Source organism: Engystomops pustulosus, chromosome 2 (genome assembly GCF_040894005.1).
Source record: "Engystomops pustulosus chromosome 2, aEngPut4.maternal, whole genome shotgun sequence".
NCBI lineage: Eukaryota > Metazoa > Chordata > Amphibia > Anura > Leptodactylidae > Engystomops > Engystomops pustulosus.
In genome coordinates, this window is record NC_092412.1 from 88,839,988 (window position 1) to 88,854,904 (window position 14,917).

The window sequence follows — 14,917 nt, forward strand, 5'->3', positions numbered from 1 at the left end:
TCTCCATTGCAGTCAGATTGACATATAAATAAACTTGTTTTGCTTAAAACAGTCACAGATATTTATTGTATAAAAATAATAAAAATTGATATAAACCATTTAAGGGCCAGTACATATCTGATAGGTCATAATTTTTATTTTGGTAAATGTTTCCATGATTCTCTATTTGTGCACAAGTTTTGCTCACAATTTATGAAATGTGTACTTGGCCCTTGGTTACTTGGTAACCTGATTTTGTTTTAAAGCGCACAGTTTACTGCCTCTAACATTGCATGCATCAACTGTTACAGGGTATTTGCGTTTTGTTTTTTTACTCCACTCATTCAAAAAGCGATAACCTTTTTTATTTTTCCATTAACAGAGATGTATATGGGCTTAGTGTACTTTTTAGTGGCTCCATTTAATATTTCATGCAATGTAATATTTCATGGAATATTTCTGGCAAAAAACGCCCAACTGCAGTTAAATCGACATTTGTAGTGTTTTCTTGGGACTGTAATAGTATGTCCTGGTGCATTAAGGGGTTAATAGGTGCTGATTCACTTCTTAGCGTTCCCTTTTATCCTTAGAAAGCTTTTGAACGCTTTAACATACCCAGTGGATTTTGAGATTTTTCCTGTGATATATTGCACTTCAAATAAGTTTAAAAATTTGGATGATATCTTTTGTTTAGTTATGTAAAAATGGAAATTTGGCAAAAAGTTAAAAAAAATCTTAGTTTTCAGAGTTCTAAGTTCTCTGCTTTTGAAGCAGATGGTCAAAGTATTATGGAAACTACACCCCTCAACATCTGAAAAAGCAATATTAAGAAGTTTGTTTGCATGGGCACACAGCCGGGTATAGTATGGAAGGGGCGCCATCCAGAGCAGATTTCCATTGTCAAATTGTACAGGATATAATTTTTTTTTTTTAATATGGCCCTTTAGGAGCATATTTTTTTGGCACATGAGACGCACTTTTCTGGTATATAATTTTGGGGCATCTATAGTTAATTGAGACTAACTTTGTTGGTGGAGGAAATAAAAATCCTCATATGTTAGTTTTTTCTATGAGTTGCAACGATTACGGAGATACCTCATTTATATGGCTTTTTTATTTTTTCCCAATTTTACTGAATATTTGCAGAAATAAATTTGCTCAATGTGTAAATTTTAGCATCACAGTCTTTTCAGAGGCATAACTGAAACGCATAGGGGTTAAACATATAACACTTTTATTACATGAATTTAAAATAAAACCATTAAAAAGACGACCTACACAGAGAAAGTCCACTGACGGTCAACTAACTAAATATACATGCTAAATAAATCAGCCTAAATGGAAGGTATAGTCCTCAGAACAAGTCATAGTATTTGCTTACAAACAAGTATTACACTTTACCAAGAGGAATAACAGAGGACAAGGGACATGTATAAATTGTATATGCAGGTATATACACACCAGAGGTGGACAACACCTGACACGTGTTTTGCCTTGCTTTGTCAGGGGTGTACCAAGGCCTAAGGGTGATGCCACACATGGAGTTTTGAACGTTTTTGGTCCGTTTTTAAGCAGTCCATTAAACACGTGTTAAACGCATGCGGTTTTTGAAAAACGCATCTGTTTTTGACAGGTTTTACCAATTATCTTAAATAAAACTGGTCAAAAACGGATGCGTCTTCAAAAAATCTTATGCGCTTTTAAAGGACTGCTTAAAAAGGGGTTCAAAATGCCATGTGTGGCATACCTTTTGGATCAAAGGGGCTCTCCATCATTTACAGTTTCAGACCCTATTATTTGGCCTTTGGTTAACACAGAATTTGTAAAGAAATCATGGACAAAGGATTCATGGAAAGGACAATTCATTTCTGGATAATTTTCTAGTATTTTCTCCAATGCTCACAGGCTTTTAGCTGAGGCCTCTGGAACAAGTACGCAAGACCTTTTTAGAATGTCAGGGGAAAAAATTCTGGGTATTTTTGAGTCCTGATTAATAAATCGGCCCGCATTGACATCTATCTTGCAACAAAAAAAAAAAATCCCCTACAAAAGCAGCAGTGTGGAGGGCAACAGCTCAAAGAAGCCTTCTAGAGGGTGAAACTAATCGCATCCAGGACTGAATGTAATGGATCCTAACAGGAGTTAATGGGGAGCTTATGGAAAAGTAAAAACTCATCAAATGTAGCTACCTTGAAACTGTTCTATAAGCAATAGTTTCTTCTATTGGGGAAAGTGTTTAAACTGTATAGCTGCTGGTTTATATACGCAGGCTCAGATACCACTCCGGTACCATCTTCATATAGGGCAAAAGTATTTGGTCAGCCACCAGTTGTTCAAATACTCCCACTTAAAAGACAAGATAAGCCAGTAACTGACATCGTAGGTAGACCTCAACTATGAGAAACAAAATAGGAGACTAAATCTGGAAAGTCACTTTGTCTCTGATTTTGAAATAATTTAATTGCAGTTTATGGTGGAAAATAAGTATTTGGAGGGTCCCCTGTTCTCCACTCATTACCTGTAGTAATTGCACCTGTTTGAACTTGCTATCAGACTAAGATACCTGTCTACAACCTCAAACGGTCACACTCCAAACTCCACCATGGTGAAGACCGGAGATATGTAGAAGGGCACTAGAAACTAAATTGTAGGCTTGTACCAGGATGGGAAGACTGCATATGCAATCTTGGTGTTAGGAAATCAACTGTGGGAGCAATAATTATAAAATGGAAGACATACTAGACAATCTCCCTTCAATCAGGTGCTCCATTCGAGATCCCTCCCCCATGGGGTCAAATGAGGGGACCAACGTAACAAATCAGTAATAAACTATGCTGCCAGGGACTCAGATCCGGCAGTGCCATACGTGTCCCCCTGCTTAAAGGACATCTACCACCAGGATTTACAATCTTTATCTTTTGCTTCTTATGCCCTTGTTTTTATTAAAAAAAAAAAGCTTTAATTATGCAAATGAGTCTACTGGGCTCCAGGATACATAGATGCTAATTGAGCCTGGATCCCCTCATGCTCATTTGCATAGTGAAAGCCTTTTTTCATAAAAACAAGAGCATAAGAAGCTAAAATAAGTGCAGATCCTGCCAGAGGGGGCACACGCTTGGCAATCCTTGATCCTGGTTGAAGATGTCCTTTAAGCCAGTACACATCTGGACCTGTCTGAAGTTTTCAAGACAGCATTGGGATGTTCCAGAAGAGTATTGGGAGAATGTCATATGGTCAGATGAAACCAAAGTTGAACAGTTTGGTAGAAACTCAACTTGCTGTGTTTGGATGAGAGTGAATGCTGAGTTGCATCCACAGAACACCGTAACCCTGTGAAGCATGGTAACATCATGCTTAGGTGCCGTTTCTCTTTAAATGGACCAGGATGACTCATCCATGTACATGAAACAGTGAATGGTGTAATGTATGGTGAGATTTTGAGTGCAAACCTCCTTCCATCAGCAAGGGCATTGATGATGAAACGTGGTTGGGTCTTTCAGCATAACCATGATCCCAAGCACACCCCCAGGGCAATAGAGGAGTGGCTTTGTAAGAAACATATCAAGGTCCTGGAGTGGCCTAGCCTGGCTACAGATCTCAACCCCATAGAGAAAACCTTTGGAGTTAGTTGAAAGTCTGTGTTGCCCAGCGAAAGCACCGAAACATCACTCTCCTCACTAATAACGTCCAGCAGCGGCCTCCCCATCAGTAATGTCATGTCCAGCAGCTGCCTCCCCGTCACTAATAACATGTTCCAGCAGCGGCTTCCCTCACTAATACCATGTCCCAGCAGCAGCCTCCCCTCACTAATAACGTGTCCCAGCAGCGGCCTCCCTTAAAAATAATAAACATATGTAAAACCCTCCAGCGCTACCCGCATATACATATACACACACATAATTACATATAAAGACACAGGCATATATAGATATGTATTATACTCACCTACAACTGGTTCCAGTGCTGGTCCCCTATAGATAGCAGGCATTAGAGTTTACACATAATGCCTGCTATCTATATAATGTATAAACTTACCCCCCTCTCTTCATGATGGTGGCTCCTCCAGGCTTCACCCCGTGTCGCAGTTGTAGCGATGTCTGGTTTGAATGACGTGAGGTGACATTCGGTCGGGAGTGACCAGGGCTGGAAGAGCCAATGGAGGGTGAACCGCCTGGTAACTCCCAGGGGCAGGGATACAAGACAGCCCGCCTCCTCTCTGCTGCGATGGAGGAGATGTGAGTCAGCTGCCTAGAGAGGGTGGGGCAGCGCGGGAGGGTTTTGGTTGGGAGGATGGGCTTGCGTTCTGCAAGGGGTGGGTGCATACTTGCCTCATCCGGGTTGATTTGTTCGCATGCCAAGTGCACAGGTGGGGGCTGCTGTTGCGGTATAGTTAAGCAGCATTGTGATTTGGACATGCACCCGAGGCCCCTACGACTTATGGACCCCGTAGCACCACTGGGCTCAGCCCGTGACCCCCCTATTTTCACCTGCAGCTGGTGATCCGGACACATTTTTTGTGCTGAAAACTCGCCTTATACACGAGTATATACGGTAATAGAGAGGGCACATATGTACTTCTTTTAGCAACACAGAATAGTAATTAAAGGAAATCCACCACTAAGATCAAGGATTGTAAACCAAGTCCACCGACATACTGATATGTGCTCCTGTGTCAGTATCTGCTCTTCTTTAACCCCTACCCTTGGGGAATTTTTCATAGCACCCAAATAAATTCATAACTTACATATCCCAAATGTCTGCTTTATGTTGGCATGGTTTTTTCAGATTCCACATATTTTACTAGAATGTTATGAGGCTCAGAATTTGGGTACCATTTTTCAATTTTTTTGTAAAATCACTAAAACCCGTATTTAGATGGACCTGTTCAACTTCTAATTGACACTGAGAGGCCTAAATAATAGAAAGACTCATAAATTACCCCATTGTGAAAACTATACCCCTCAACGTATGAAAAACCACTTTTAAGAAGCTTGTTAACCCTTTAGGTGTTTTATAGGGGTTAAAACAAAATGGAGGTGTGGTCTACAAAATGTAATTTTTTTTTCACAATACACTCATTTTGGGTGGAAAATTAAACATTTGCAATGGATTAAATGAAAAAAGGCTCCACAAAAGTTGATACCCAATTTCTCCCGAGTACACTGATACCCTATATGTGGTGGAATCCTGCTAACGGGCACACGGCCGGGCATAGAAGGGAAGGAGGCGCCATCCAGAGCAGATTTGCTATGTCACATTGTACAGGCTATAATTTTTTTTTCTTTTTTTTAATGAGGACCTATAGGGGCATATTTCTTTTGCCACATAAGATGCACTTTTCTGGTACGTAATTTTGGGGCATCTATAGCTAATTGGTGAGATTTTATTAACGCTTTGTTGGTGGAAAAAATGAAAATCATCCATTTTTAGGAAGATTTTTTTTTGTTTAGTTTTTTTTGGGCTGTTTACCATACCATAAAAATATTATATTATTTTTATTCTATGGGTAGCCACGATTACAAAAATACCCAATTTATATAGATTTTTTCCCCCATTTTTACTGAATAAAAAGTAATATGGCGAAAATGTTGTTAATTTTAGCATCACCGTCTTTATTTTTCGCCTCACAAATCTGGTTAAGGGCTTATTTTTTGCGAGAAGGATTGTTCATTTTAGTGGTCTTATTTTAGAGTGCATAACATTTTTATCACTTTTTAGAGCATTTTTTTTTTTAAGGTATTAAATTAAAAATTATCTTTTTTCGGAACGTTTTTTTCTGGCGTTTACCGTGTGGGTCCAGTAACAATTATATTATTGTACAATTTGTTACGGACACGGCAATACCAACTATCTGTTTTTTTTTGTTTTTTTGGGGTTTTTATACTCTCGAGCCGAGACCCCTAATTTTACCACCAAAAACTGGGAAAACCTATTGACCCGAGTATAAGCTGAGGGTGGGAAACACATTGATCACAGACCCCCCAGTATATAGCCAGCCTGCCCCCAGTAGTATACAGCCAGCCTTCCCCCTGTAGTTTACAGCCAGCCCAGCCTGCCCCAAGAAGTATACAGCCAGTCCAGCCTGCCTCCATTAGTATACAGCCAGTCCAGCCTGCCCCCAGTAGAATACAGCCAGCCCAGCATTAAAAAAAACAAAACAAACCTATATACTCACCCTGAGGCGGCCCCGATGTCAGCGCGGGTCCTCTTCTGTCTTCCAACTTCTTCTGTCTTCGGTAACATCCTGCAGGGCGCGGCAAAGCTCCTTCTCGGGCCGGCAGGCACATAGTATGACGCGGCCGCTGCTGACGTCATACTATGCGCCGGCCGTGAAGAGTATAAGCCGAGACCCCTAATTTTAACACCAAAAACTGGGAAAACCTATTGAGTATAAGCTGAGGGTGGGGCACGCATTGATCACAGACCCCCCCCCCCCAGTACATAGCCAGCTTGCCCCCAGTAGTATACAGCCAGCCCAGCATTAAAAAAAAAAAAACTATATACTCACCCTCCGGTTGCCTGGATCGTAGCCCCTGGTAATCGGCACGGGGGATCCGATCCATAAGGGGAACACTCTTACACACCGCGGTCATGCTTGACCACGGCGTGTAAGGGGATAACACTCGCGATCGCGGGTGTTAGCAGGCGGTGTCAGCTGTGATAGACAGCTGACAGCAGCTGCTTCTGGTGCCGACTCTGTTCATGAGCTGGTGCCAGAAGCAGGACATTATATCACGTCCCGGTGCGGGAAGTATCAACCCGCAGGGACGTACAATAACGTGGGGTTAAGCTGGGGTTAAGCTTCCTATGCAAATGAGTCTGAGGGGCTCCAGGCTCCATTAACACCTATGGAGTTAGGAGCCCCTCAGTTTCAATTGCATATTTTTAAAATAAGAATTTTTAAAATAAGAAGCTACACAAGGAGCTGATCCTACCATACACCAGTATGTCAGTGTGCTTGGTTTACGATCCTTCATACTGATGGTAGATGTCCTTTAAATATTATTTATCCTTTGTGGGGGTGAGTCATGTTTCATACTATATACAGTATGAACCAAAATGATATTTTTGAGCTCTTGTCCTGGAGGGGTGATGCTTTAGAGCAGTGATTATCAACCTTTTTGGAGCCGTGGCACACTTTTTATACTTAGAAAATCCTGGGGCACACCACCAACTAAAATAGCACAAAATGACACTAAAACAGTCATATTATACATATAGTTAGTAATATAGATTCTAAGTTTATTTTACTCAGTGTGAAACCTGGGACTGTTTCGATAAACACAAAAGGGATATCCTGGCCGGAATGGTGGAAAGACACACACGAAGATCTTCCTCAACAGTTCTCAGTTTCTCCCAGGTTTTAGTATATGGTGCTGATTATTATGTGGCTCATATACTGCAAAATAAAGGGGTACAATGAGAAGTGCTATGGCCATGAGGCTCATATACTCAGCATATGAGCTGGTACTTGTAGTACTCCAGCCTCATGACTATAGTATTTCTCATTGTTATATGCCGTATACTGCTGGAGTACTAAAAGTACCAGCTCATATGCTGAGTATTCTGCCAACAGTTCATATACTCAGGCAAAAGCTCATATAGTCAGCATTATTGGTGGGCATTACCTTGGCGGTGGGCAAATGCGGGAGCCTCTCCGCTCTCAGGATGATGCGCCGGCCTCGGTGACGTCATTGTGTCGTGCGAGGTTCAAAGCTTGCGCATGTGTTATTGTACACAAGTCCTACATTGTAAGAAGCCGTGACTGCGCATCGTGAAACAAAACACAGGGGGCACCATAGTTTGGGGAACTTTCCCTGCGGCACAACAGGCCATGTGTCGCGGCACACTAGTGTGCCACGGCACACTGGTTGAAAATCACTGCTCTAGAGGTATACACCGTGTAATATAGGGACCAGGAATTGGTCCTGGTGCTGTGTGTCTGTATGAAGCTTGGTTATAATACTGTACTTATGTATTCAGCTACATACTGGTGCTGTATTTATGTACTAAGCTTTGTTATGGTGAAGTATATATGTAAATCGCCGTTATAAAAATCCATAATAGACACTATTTAAGGGGTGACTGAGAGCAATGTGTAAGGTAACTTAGTGGGGTACTGCTGCATACACTATAATCCATACCTAAATGTACCGCCTAATATTTTTAGGTTGAGTGCTGCTTATGCTAAAATCGGGGTGCATTGTATATGCAACACCCTCGCCAATGCAAGGCAGAGCTGTGTTTGCAAATACGTCCCACCATGTAGCTTGCAGCCTGTGTAGGGTCTGATTAGCCTCACAGCATGTCACTACATAACACAGATGAACTCTGCAGTGGTAGATCCTGCCTGGTAAGGCAGGAGTTAATTACTTTATGTGATGTAAAATGTGTCATCCAATCACATGTATTATCCTAATGTATTGTAAGCTGGGATGTCATTGGAGGAGTAACCACCACATGACCAAGAGCTGAGAAAAAGTGACGGTTGGAGATTTCCAACAGTCAGTTCAGTCAGAGAAGTGAGTCTGACAGGATTCAGTCAGAATGACTAGCAAGTCAGACCAAGCAGTGAGTTAGACAGAGAGAGAGGAAAGGGGTATCATCCTACCTTCAAGGGTGATACCTGAAGCACTCCAGGACAAGCTGAAGCTTCCTATTAGGACACAGCTACCTCCCAGCCTGCCCTCTGCATCCAGGCTTGCGATCTACCGCCTGTGGCTCCCTCCAAGTACATCTCAGCAATCCACTACTCTGTTAAAGGCACGTTGCTGCGGTTCCTGTCGGTTCCAATAAAGAACTGTAAGTTGTTTTTGTTCAACCTCTGCCTCCGTCTGGTCCCTGCTACTACAACTACCATCATCACAGGCACCCTGTCCACCACACAGAGACTTATACTCTAGACACCAAAGGGTTGCCCCAGGGAGAACCGCTATAGCAGCCTCTCCCTCATCATTTCTTGCCAACACCACCCTGCTGGAGACCTGCCAGGCTGTAGGACAGCCCTCCGGTTCCCCATACCAAGCACCGTGACACTAGTGTGCCTAGGCCGCAACCGCCAGCCACTCAGGTACTGCGGGCCCCGGCTGACTCCAGGCCCCGAGAAAAGGCTAGGCCCCGGTGGGGGATGTTGCAAGTGGCGTCACGAACACAGGATCTTTACTTCTGTGCCTTATTCTGGCACTAGAGACTATCCTTTATTGAAAAACTACTGTGCTGCCTAACCCTGCTACCATTCGGGTATAGGCCCAAGTGATTTTGTGCTATATTTCACATTGACTTTATTACTGCTGCCAAGCGCTGTCAAGCATCGCTCCAGCAATCAGGGGGTTAATCCCTGCCAACGGACTCTGTTAGCTCAACTACAGTTGGTGCAGAGCGGTTGAAGCATTTACCTCACAAGGCTGTGGCGCAGCAAGTATTTTCAGCCCGCCAAATCCTCACTGGCGGGAACTCCAGAGTCGTCACTAGGCTCCGCCCCCTGCGCGAGTGGCGCAAAGCACCGTGGAGGAGGAGCTGGAGCGTGTGCGGCCGGCAACGAAGAGGGTTAATCGGCCATCTTGGATTTCGGCGCAGGCCGCGCCTGAAGCCTGCTAGCAGCGTGCGCCTCATCCGGAGTTCTGGCGCACGTGTCCTGCGACTGGAGGAGAACACAGCTGAGCATCACCGAGCCCCTGCTGCCTGCCGGACATCGGGAATGGAGTCCTTCATGCACCGGAGCTGTCCTGTCACCGCGGCTGATCCTGAGTGAGTACCGCTGGGGAAGTTAAAGGGGGGTAGTGATTGTTTCCGATGCTAGGTTATTGGCTCACCTCCCAGGGAATAGTGACTGTGTCTTAAAGTGCCCACGTCCCATTCTAAACATCGCCCTTAGCAACGGACATTGTGTAACCCTACAGACTTCCCTCAGCTAGGCCAGTCATGTCCGCCCAGGACGAAGGTACGGGACTGGAGCAGGTCCCGTCCCCTGGTCCCTCCTCAGGGTACCGGAGCATGTTAAGCCTTCCAGAGAGTCCTTTCACCCCTGCTACAGTCAGGGTCCCTGGGACCCCCACCATGATGCCTCTGACTATGCCATACTATCCAGGGGCCCCCTGGTTACCCCACTATGAGGGAGAATCACACACTCTCCCTGAATTCAGGGACAATTTGTTAGCCACCTTCGCCCTGTACCCGTTCACAGAGGAACAGAAAGTGGGCATCCTAACCGGGCAGTTGAAAGGACCCGCTCTCCGGGAAGTCAAGTCTTGGCCCCAAGAACAGTGTCAGAATGTGGTCCAAATTCTTGATAGGCTGCGCAACACCTTTGACAAGTGTACTGCCTCAGTGTTGAAGCAGCAGTTCTTCGGGAAAAGACAGAAGCCCCAAGAGTCCCTCCGAGACTTTGCCCTCTCCCTACAGGAGACATGGAAGGCCATAACCCATCTTGATCCCAAAGACGCTAAAACCTCTGATCAAACCCTGAGGGAACAATTCATTAATGGACTTGTTGATAGAAATCAAAGGTGTCAACTAAAGATCATCTCTTCTCAACATGCCCAGGCCTCCTTTCTTGAGTTTAAGGAAATTGCCATTGACATATTAGGGGACCGACTGCCTACTGGACCGCAGAAAGAGCCTAAATCCGTGGAAATGGAGGACTCTGCTCTAGCTTGCCATCCATTGCAGTCGACATCACCTACTCCTGCGGCTACGGAAGTTGCTGGCTTAGCAGGACAGATCCCTAATCTGGCGGACACCCTGCATAAAATACTCGATCGGTTGACCCAGTTGGAAGTGACTGTCTCCGCTATGAGGAAGAAACCTTCAGAGAACTCTGTACGGTCAACTACCCCTCGTGACTCCCCGGCCAAACAGCGCCCAAGAGAAGCGAAGTCGTTAAGCACCTGGAGTCAGAAGGAACCCCGCCAGCGGTGCAGCTACTGCCATAAATATGGGCATGAAGAGGATGGATGTCGTCAGTTAAACGACAAACCCTTGGAGCTAAGGGACGACCTCCAAGGGAAGGACCTGTAAGTCCCCGAGATGCCAACTGGATGCCCAGGTTCGTGGGGACTCGCCCCATGGTTCATGTAACCATCAACGGAGTTACCCTACCAGCCTTAATTGATACCGGCTCTCAAGTGACCACCCTCCGGAGTGCTGCCTTCGAGAAATGCCGAGGAGGAGCATCCTTAGTCCAGCCTCCCAAGGCTTACTTGAACATTATTGCTACGAACGGAAAACCCGTACCCATCCGTGGCTACTGGGAGCCCACGCTAACCATTGGAGACACTGAGTTAACCAGACAGGGCGTAGTGGTGACACGAGTGCCCGAAAACGGTAACTTCTCCCTGGTACTGGGTACCAATGTCCTCCGCAACTGCTACCCTGAAGTGCTGAAGGCTCTCCACGACTCCCTGCCAACAGTGCCCAACGGTTCTCGGAAGGTAATTCAGGAGACTATGCAGGTTCTAGCGGCGCAACAGAAGTTTGCTGGCCCTAATGGTGAAATCTGCAGAGCCCGGATCAAGGATCCCCAACCTGTCCGCCTTCAACCTGGGACTGAGACGTTAGTATGGTGTCGAGCCTGCATGGGCGTCCAAGGTCAAGACTACCAGGCGATAGTAGAACCTCTACCAGCTGATGAAGACCTGCCCATTCTAGCCGCCCGGAGCCTAGTCACTGTATCCCGAGGACAAGTACCCATTCGACTACTAAATGTGGGAGACTCCCCAGTGGATCTGAGAAAGTACCAGGCCGTAGCCACTCTCTTCAGCGTCCATCCTGAAGACTTGGGGGAAACCTCTCTGTCTGCCTCCCAACAGTTGGAACTGAAGCAAAGTGCTGAAGGTGAGCCTGCTGAGCAATCCTGGTGGCTTGAGCTCAATATTGGAGACGATGATTTTACTCCTGCAGACCAAGTACAAGGTGTCCTGGATGTCGTTATGAAGCACCACCAGGCCTTCAGCAAACACCCACTGGATTTTGGGCAGACTACCCTGATCCAACATACCATCCCTACTGGCCCTCATCCTCCTATCAAGGAACGACACCGGCCCATACCTCCAGCCCGCTACCAAGAGGTGAAAAAGCTGGTACAATTGATGAAGACAGCCAACGTTATCCGGGAGAGTCACAGCCCATGGGCTGCCCCGCTAGTCCTTGTGAAAAAGAAGGATGGAACCCTTCGATTCTGTGTTGACTATAGGAAGATCAACAATATCACCCACAAGGATGCCCATCCTCTGCCTCGAATCGAGGAATCCCTCGCAGCCCTAGGGTCAGCTGCCTACTTCTCTACCCTGGACCTGACCAGTGGCTACTGGCAAGTGGCCATGGCGCCGGAAGACAGAGAGAAGACGGCTTTCACCACCCCTATGGGCCTGTTCGAGTTCAACAACATGCCGTTCGGGCTATGCAACGCCCCAGGCACATTTCAACGGCTGATGGAGAGATGTTTGGGTCATCGAAACTTCGAGACCGTCCTGCTATACTTGGACGACATCATCATCTACTCCAAGACTTATGAAGACCACCTCCACCATCTGGCTGAAGTCTTCCAAATCCTGACCCAACATGGGTTGAAGGTCAAGCCATCCAAGTGCCACCTGCTACAACCTAGCGTCAAGTACCTGGGACATGTGGTGAGCGCTCATGGAATTGAGCCGGATCCAGAAAAGATTGCAGCTGTCCACAACTGGCCTACCCCATCAACCATACGGGACATCAAAAGCTTCCTGGGATTTGCCAGTTATTACAGGCGTTTCATCCCGAAATTTGCCCAGCTGGCGGCTCCCCTGCAAGAACTTCTAAGGGGCCTGCCAAAAGAGAGCCAACGTTCCCGAGTATCCATTGAGTGGACAGCCGAACGAGAAGCTGCCTTCCAGATGCTCAAGCAACGGTTGACTGAGCCTCCGGTGTTGGGATATCCAGACTACAGTCTGCCTTTCACCCTATACTCTGATGCCAGCAAGCAAGGCCTAGGGGCTGTACTATCCCAGCTCCAAAACGGAACTGAAAGGGTCATAGCCTACGCCAGCCGTTCCCTCCGAGAACCGGAGCAAAACGACCAGAACTACAGTTCCTTCAAGTTGGAGTTTCTGGCGTTAGTCTGGGCTGTGACCGAAAAGTTCAAGGACTACCTGGCTGCATCCTTCTTCACTGTCTTCACAGACAATAATCCCTTGGCGCATCTGAACACCGCTCGTCTTGGAGCACTGGAACAACGGTGGGCCTCCAGACTTGCCAACTTCAACTTTACCATCAAGTACCGGGCTGGTAAGACCAATGACAACGCCGACGCTCTGTCCCGTCTCCCTGACCAGTGGGAGGGACCCTCCACGGATGCTCAGTGGTAAGATGTCGAGATGCCAGCGTTCTATGCCCGGTTTGTGCGTCAAGATGCCCAGAGAGTTTACTCCTTACCGTCAGAGGCAGCGCCAGCTACTCCTCAAGAAGAGTCAGAGCCCCCTGCGGAAAAGGACCTCTGGATAAGTCTTCAGGCTGATAGCCGCGCCATAGGAGAAGTAATGGACTATCTCTCTAGTGGGCGAGTGCCTGAAAGAATCCGCCGCAGAAGAGCTGATGGAGAACTGTCTCAATTGTGGCGCCAGAGAAAGACTCTGAACATGCACCAGGGTCTGCTAAAGAGAAGAACTCTGGACCCTATCACTTATGACCGGCTATACCAGATTGTGATTCCCAGGAGGGACGCCAAGATAGTACTGGATATGTACCATGACCAGTCCGGACACTTTGGCGCTCAGAAGACTGAAGCCACCCTCCGGAGGCGCTTCTACTGGGTCAACATGAAGCCCGACATCGAATCCTGGTGTCGGGAATGCCCAGCCTGCGCCATCGCTCGAGGAGATCGACACAATCAAAGGGCCCCTCTACATCCCATTGTGAGCCAACAGCCCTTAGAGATCCTGGCATTGGATCATGTGAAGTTGGAGCCCAGCAGATCCGGTCACAGTTATGCTCTCAGGATCATTGACCACTATACCAAATTTGTGGTTGCAGTACCTGTCAGAGATCTATCTGCAAGGACCACCGCAGCAGCCCTGTGGAAGAGCTTCATCATCCCCTATGGCTGTCCGGACCAGATCCTTACAGACCAAGGAACAGCATTTGAGTCCCAAGTCTTCCAGGAGCTGTGCACTCTATATGCCTGCCAAAAGCTGAGGACCACAGCCTATCATCCCCAAGGCAACGGGCTTTGTGAGAAGATTAATCAGACTCTAATCAACATGCTGAGGACTCTGACCCCTGCAAAAAGGGCTGACTGGCCAAAACTGTTACCCGAATTGGTGTACCTGTACAACAATACCACTCATTGTTCCACAGGATACACCCCGTATTATTTGATGTTCGGGAGACACGGCCATCTCCCTGCTGATATGACCTGGGACATGGAGTCCCCTGATTCCCAGTCTTTACTCCCCCAGACTGACTGGGTTCACGAACACCAGAGGCGCTTGGCGGATGCCAGAGAAGTTGTGGATCTGCGGTTGGAAGAGGCCCGAGAGAAACAAAAAAGGGACTTCGATCGTAATGCCTGTGCTGAGCCTCTTGCCCCAGGAGATCGAGTGTGGCTGCGCAACAACCATCCCACCAGTAAGCTAGATGGGCGTTGGGAGCGTGAGCCATACCTAGTAAGGGACAGTCTCTCCCCTGAAGTCTACGAGATTTCAAGAGGAGACCGTCCACTACTCCGGGTACATAGGAACCGGCTGAAGAGATGTCTTCGTCCTTTTGCCCCTATGTCCACACCTCTCACCTCGACCCCCAACTTACAGACCTCCTTGTGTTCACCTACCCCCAGTTTCTTAGAACTTGTGACTGTGCCTCAACTCTGTTTTGTTGTTTCCACTCCAGTAAGAGGTACCCCAGAGAGACCATCATCCCCACCGCAGTCTCCAATACTGCTGCCTGTGGAGGATGATCCGGCTCCAGT